We start from the raw sequence: 7354 nt of genomic DNA, 5'->3' as shown, positions 1-7354 counted from the left end.
CCACTACAAATGAGCAATATTTTGCACTGTTATACAATTTAATAAATCAGAAACTGATGACATAGTGCTCTATTTTACTTCTTTATCTCTTTTTTTCAACCAAAAATGCTTTGCTCTGATTAGGGGGTACTTGAATTAAAAAAATGGTCACAGGGGGTACATCACTGAAAAAAGGTTTAGAACCACTGTCATAACAGAAGTGGGACATAGGCTTTGTGAAAAGGCAAAAGTGACGACTCTGGTGGGACTCGAACCCACAACCTTTGAATGACTTGATCACACACTAGAAGTCCAACGCGCTATCCATTGCGCCACAGAGCCTTATATTTATAGTTTTAATACTGGTGTAGTGCCGATCAGCTTATTCCAATAGGTCCTTGAACACTGAAAGACAAAGAAAGCAGTGTTTCAAAGACGGACACGGCTGAGTCATAAATACAATTTTGTTTCCTTTCCTGCAACAAGTGTGATGCGTTACAACATTTGTATCACAGATTGCGGCGAGTTTAATCAATTTTTACTGCTAATAATATATTTTTAGTTAATCATATTTTTAATAGCCAATTGGTATCAACTAAAGATGTCCGATAATAGCTTTTTTGCCGATATCCAATATTCCGATATTGTCCAACTCTTAATTACCGATTCTGATATCAACAGATACCGATATATACAGTTGTGAAATGAACAATTATTATGCCAAATTTTTTCGTGATGCCCCGCTGGATGCATTAAACAATGTGGCAAGGTTTTCCAAAATGAATCAACTCAAGTTATGGAAAATATACCAACATGGCACTGCCATATTTATTATTGAAGTCACAAAGGGCATCATTTTTTTAAGATTCCTCAAAACAGCAGTTTGAAATTTGGGATATGCTCTCCCTGAAAGAGCATGAGGAGGTTGAGGTGGCCAGGGTTGGGAGGTAAGATTTAAGATGGAGCGGGGTGGCGGGGGTTGTATATTGTAGCGTCCCAGAAGAGTTAGTGCTGCAAGGGTTTCTGTATATTTGTTCTGTTGTGTTTATGGTATAGATATTCTCCCGAAACTTGTTTGTCATTCTTGTTTGGTGTGGGTTCACAGTGTGGCGTATATTTGTAACAGTGATAAAGTTGTTGATACGGCCACCCGCAGTGTGACCTGTATGGCTGTTGACCAAGTATGCGTTGCATTCATTTGTGTGTGTCAAAAGCCGTAGATATTATTAAAATGGGCCTTCACGCAAATGCAGTGCTTTTAAGGCACGTCTCCAATATTGTTGTGTGGGTGGAAATTGCGAGAAATTCGGGAGAATAGTTGCCCCGGGAGATTTTCGAGAGGGGCACTGAAATTCGAGAGTCTCCCGGGAAAATGGGGAGGGTTGGCAAGTATGACTGGGAGAAGCAACTGCTCTGTACTTCTCCCTACGTCCGTGTACCACTCCGTACAGCAGCGTTTTAAAAAGTCATACATTTTACTTTTTGAATCCGATACCGATAATTTCCGACAATACATTTTAAAGTATTTATCGGCCGATAATATCGGCAGTCCGATGTTATCGGACATCTCTGTCTCTCAACTGTCATCATATACTGTATAGTGTAAAATACATCTATATTTAACCACAGTATAAAATATATCTGTATTTTTCTAATCGTGATTTATTTAACCTTGCATGCAGCTCTGTATAAACATACTGCATGTATATTTACTTACATTTTTTCATAAAAAATTCCCGTTTTATTAAGGAAATATTTACTTGTTTTTTTTTTGTCCTTCATTTTCGATTAACAAACTCAAAAACAACAGACCTCAAACCACGTTTAGCAAAGAGAAAAAAAAAAAAGTTGCACGTTTTGTTATACACATAACAAATAACACAAAGTACAACCTATAAACATTGATTTACAACTTTCAGTAAGATATGTATAATGTAAATGTACAAAAATATACATATTTATAGAGAAAATGTTACATTACACGCTATTTACACTGTGTATAACACCAAAGCTGAGTAATTGGGAATTTTTGTGTAAATGGATGAAAACTATCAATATAACTTTTGATACAAATTGTATCACTTTTGTAGGCAGCTGTTACGTTAGTGTAAAGTGGTAATTCTTAGACAATACCACAATCAAAGTGAGGGCAAAACTAAAACAGCGTGTTTGTTGGATAACTATGGAGCAAAACTAAGAAATATGTTACCTACAAATAAAGCAAAATTGATCAAAACAAAGGCTTTCACAATTCACAAATGATCGCTTTGGAGGTGGGACAAAAAGTTTGTATCGGTGCTGTAAATAGGCAGCCAAAAGATGGAGTTGGATATTAACGATTAACCCATTGCGCGATTGGCCACAGAAAGATGCACTTAGCCTGGTAAAAGGTTTAGGAAAGGTGGGCTGGGCCCACTTTAGGGGAAAGACAAAAAAGTTTGTATGCACGCTGTGATTGGGCAGCCAAAATATGGAGCTGGGTTTTTGATAGGCTTTTGGAAAGATGGACCCGGTTGCGTGATTGGCCACAAAAAAATGGACCCGGTTGCGTGATTGGCCACAAAAAAATGGACTCTGCCCGGTGATGAGTTTTGGGAAGATGGACTCGCAGAGAGGGTTGGCGGGCACTACAGACCACCAGCTGCTGGGGAGCGCGAAAGTGCCATGTCACCAAAATAATTCATGGCTATCATGGCGCCATTCACCTGAACCCTGCAGGTTCTTTTCCCCTGCCTTTAAAAAAACACTATTTTACTTCCTTTTGTTCCATCTATTTTGTTGTTCTGAAATATGGCTCTCTACAGTTTGTCGGATACTATAAATCTACCCTGGTAGGATTCAACTTGCCCTTATAATTTTACTACAATTTGAAATTGCAATACAATGTGAAACATGCTAAATCTCCGTTCATGGCATTGGTTTAGTTTTTAGACACTGTTTTGAAGATGCCTCGGAATGAGGGCTACGTTTGTACCTTCTTGCTTGTATCAGAAACGAAGGTAGGACGTGGCCCTTTTGGTACTCACACCAAAAAAACGAAGTGACTTTTTGCTTTTACTTACCTACAATTCCAATGTACCACTCATTTTTCAGTACCTTTACAGAGTGATGTGCATTACTATCAAGGCAAAACTCAGTGGGATCTTTCGCCCTGTCTGTAATAACCGGCATTTTCTGCCTTTTGTAGTTCAGTACATCTGTACATCAGAATACAGATTTGTGATTTTGTGTGAAAGCAAAAAACACAACACTGGTGGGATTTGAGCCCTCAACCACTAACCGTCCTTTCTATCGCAACTGTCTGGAATTCAAATCTCCTATCCATTGTACCACAGAGCCATTTGATCACTATTGTAGGGCAGTTCACCTGAACTCAGCAAGTTCTTCTACACTCCCTGGAAAGAACAGTATTTTTCAGTACATTTTAGGAAAGGGAGACAACTCAGGTGGGATTTGAACCCACAACCTTTGAATGTCTTTCTCATGTCAAATGGCTAAAAGTCCAATGTGCTGTCCATTGACCCATAGAGCCATATCACTACTACACGTTCATGGTAATCAAGGCACAATCCACCTAAGCTCAGTAAGTCATACACTACCTGTAAAAAATAAATTTTTCTTTTGTTCCATCGGTTATAGTTAACCTTTGTGCAATTTTAACTTTCTATATAATGTGCGACATGCCAAAGATTGCTGTTGGCTTTTAGACATTTTTTGAAGATGCCTCGGAATCGGGGCGAAGTTTATATGTTTGTTTCAGAAAGGCAACAGCAGCGGGACCTTATGCAGAGGCAAAAAAAGCAACTCTGGTAAGATTGAAACTCATCCATCCATCCATCCATCCATCATCTTCCGCTTATCCGAGGTCGGGTCGCGGGGGCAACAGCCTAAGCAGGGAAACCCAGACTTTCCTCTCCCCAGCCACTTCGTCTAGCTCTTCCCGGGGGATCCCGAGGCGTTCCCAGGCCAGCCGGGAGACATAGTCTTCCCAACGTGTCCTGGGTCTTCCCCGTGGCCTCCTACCGGTTGGACGTGCCCTAAACACCTCCCTAGGGAGGCGTTCGGGTGGCATCCTGACCAGATGCCCGATCCACCTCATCTGGCTCCTCTCGATGTGAAGGAGCAGCGGCTTTACTTTGAGTTCCTCCCGGATGGCAGAGCTTCTATCTCTAAGGGAGAGCCCCGCCACACGGCGGAGGAAACTCATTCCGGCCGCTTGTACCCGTGATCTTATCCTTTCGGTCATGACCCAAAGCTCATGACCATAGGTGAGGATGGGAACGTAGATCGACCGGTAAATTGAGAGCTTTGCCTTCCGGCTCAGCTCCTTCTTCACCACAACGGATCGGTACAACGTCCGCATTACTGAAGACGCCGCACCGATCCGCCTGTCGATCTCACGATCCACTCTTCCCTCACTCGTGAACAAGACTCCTAGGTACTTGAACTCCTCCACTTGGGGCAGGGTCTCCTCCCCAACCCGGAGATGGCATTCCACTCTTTTCCGGGCGAGAACCATGGACTCGGACTTGGAGGTGCTGATTCTCATTCCGGTCGCTTCACACTCGGCTGCGAACCGATCCAGCGAGAGCTGAAGATCCCGGTCAAATGAAGCCATCAGGACCACATCATCTGCAAAAAGCAGAGACCTAATCCTGCGGTTACCAAACCGGAACCCCTCAACGCCTTGACTGCGCCTAGAAATTCTGTCCATAAAAGTTATGAACAGAATCGGTGACAAAGGACAGCCTTGGCGGAGTCCAACCCTCACTGGAAATGTGTTCGACTTACTGCCGGCAATGCGGACCAAGCTCTGGCACTGATCATACAGGGAACAGACCCACAGTCTTTAAATGTCTTTTTTATGTCAACTAAATAGAAGTCCAATGTGTTGTTCATTGCGCCACAGATCGTGACGCCATTCACTTGAACTCAGCAGGTCCTTTTACGCTGCCTGTAAAAACATTTTGATGTTCTGTTCTGGATACTGTAAATCTACCTTGGTACCACTTAATTTGCCATTGTGAATTTGCTACAATTTCCACTTGTAACACAATTTGAAGGATGCCAAAGAGCTGTTCATGGCATTGCTTTTGGTTTTTTAGACACTGGAATTGGGGGCAAAGTTTACACCTTCTTGCTTGTATCGAAAACGTAACAGAGGCAGTTAAAGGCAATGTCATTTAATTCACCTGAACTCATTAGGTTATTTGTACGCTGCTTGTAAAAAAACAGCATTTTTCTGCCTTTTGTAGTGAGTACTTCTGTTTATGAGACAACGTAAAAGGTTTGGCACATGGCAAAGCAAGAAATTCGACTCTGGTGGGACTCGAACCCACAACCTTTGAATGTCTTTTGTCAATGTGAAATGCCTAGAAGTCCAATGCGCTGTCCATTGCGCCACAGAGCCATACCACTAACATCATTCATGCCTATTATGGTGCCATTCACCTGAACTCAGCAGGCCCTTCTTCACTACATTTTGCTGTCTTTAGTTCCGAGTTTCCATAGTCTTGGTGGGATTATGCCCTTGTGTGAAGGCAAGAAAAACAACTCTGTACTCAAACTAGGGATGTCCCGATCCAGGTTTTTGCACTTCCGATCCGATACCGATATTGTTTTTGCACTTCCGATCCGATACCGATACTGGCCTATCTGAGCATGTATTAAAGTTTAAAGTTATTTAGCCTGCTTAGTTGTCAGATTCATGCTGAAAAGGATTTTAGTACTCTTGATAGCAACTAGGGCTTCACGGTGGCAGAGGGGTTAGTGTGTCTGCCTCACAATACGAAGGTCCTGCAGTCCTGGGTTCAAATCCAGGCTCGGGATCTTTCTGTGTGGAGTTTGCATGTTCTCCCCGTGAATGCGTGGGTTCCCTCCGGGTACTCCGGCTTCCTCCCACTTCCAAAGACATGCACCTGGGGATAGGTTGATTGGCAACACTAAATTGGCCCTAGTGTGTGAATGTGAGTGTGAATGTTGTCTGTCTATCTGTGTTGGCCCTGCGATAAGGTGGCGATTTGTCCAGGGTGTACCCCGACTTCCGCCCGATTGTAGCTAAGATAGGCGCCAGCGCCCCCCGCGACCCCAAAATGGAATAAGCGGTAGAAATGGATGGATGGATAGTTCCGAGTTTCCATAGTTTTGGTGGGATTATGCCCTTGTGTGAAGGCAAGAAAAACAACTCTGTACTCAAACTAGGGATGTCCCGATCCAGGTTTTTGCACTTCCGATCCGATACCGATACTGGCCTATCTGAGCATGTATTAAAGTTTAAAGTTATTTAGCCTACTTAGTTGTCAGATTCATGCTGAAAAGGATTTTAGTACTCTTGATAACAACTAGCCAGCTGAATTAGGGGAGTTTGAATAATACACAATAGTTGGTATTCAAGGATAAACACAAAATATCAAAAATAATACATGACAAACAGTAATGGCATCATTAAACAGTAAAAAAGTGAACAGTATAATGCTGTAAACATTATTTAAAAAAGCAAAACACACAAACAACCTGAGTGGGATAAAATGTCTATAACTCAGCATCAATACTTGCTCTTGAATAAGTGTAAACTTGAAATAAAATAAATAAGCGGTAGAAAATGGATGGATATATATAGTATCTACACATTCCCTTCAATTGTTCGCCCCAGTCAGGGTGGGCAAACAATTGAAGTCCAAGAATAATGGGGAGATTCTTTCTAACAAAGACGAGCACTTCAAGATGCTCAGGTGTCAGCCTGCTCCTGTGTTCATCTATGATGAGTGCTAAAAAGCCTCTCTCTCGCAAGAGTCATTTAAATGTCTTATAACTTTACCACCACACTTGACTTTATTGTGGCATGTTTCTTCATCTTTTTCGTTTTGTAGGGTAAAATAATCCCACACAACTGACATTTTCGCCGTAACTTTTAATTCACATGGCCGTCTGAACGGTTAGAACGCAGACCTGTGGATGTTTTGAAGGTGTGCTGGAAAATGCGGAACGAAGTTTAGGGGGCAGCAGAAGAATGGAATGTATTATTTAAATCGGTGCATTGGAAAACACGGACCGGAGTTTTCTTTAAAAACTGGATCTGGATCGGCATTTTCCCATGCATTGCCGATACGCGTTTTTTGGCAAATATCGGATCGGGACAACCCTAACTCAAACACAGAAAGTTTGAATGACATTTACTCGTATACCTAAGAGTCAAATGCACCACAAAATGACATTCTTAATGCCACGTATGGCAATAATAGGGCATTTAATCTGAATTGTCCTGAACACCTGTCTGGGGTGAGTTGGCTTTCTATTATTGGTGAAATCGGTTGAGTATGAGTCTTATGTAAATATGCATGTGGTACAAAGGAGGGAGATTATGTGGTAGGTGTTG

At 42.1% G+C, this 7354-nt stretch overlaps 2 non-coding genes across 2 annotated transcripts; both read right to left on the bottom strand.

Moving 5' to 3' along the window:
* Positions 1-233: 233 nt before the first annotated feature.
* trnar-ucu (transfer RNA arginine (anticodon UCU)) lies at positions 234-321 on the bottom strand. Its single transcript is given in 2 exon segments — positions 234-269; positions 285-321. It is a non-coding gene; the product is annotated as a tRNA-Arg (tRNA).
* A 4972-nt stretch (positions 322-5293) lies between these two features.
* Positions 5294-5389, bottom strand: trnar-ucu (transfer RNA arginine (anticodon UCU)). Its single transcript has 2 exons — positions 5353-5389; positions 5294-5329 (listed from the first exon to the last, which is right to left on the bottom strand). It is a non-coding gene; the product is annotated as a tRNA-Arg (tRNA).
* Between the last annotated feature and the right edge of the window lie 1965 nt (positions 5390-7354).

This window comes from Nerophis ophidion, linkage group LG18 (assembly GCF_033978795.1).
Source record: "Nerophis ophidion isolate RoL-2023_Sa linkage group LG18, RoL_Noph_v1.0, whole genome shotgun sequence".
Lineage (NCBI taxonomy): Eukaryota > Metazoa > Chordata > Actinopteri > Syngnathiformes > Syngnathidae > Nerophis > Nerophis ophidion.
Note: the sequence above shows the minus strand (reverse complement) of the source record. Positions and strands in the feature narration are given on the sequence as shown.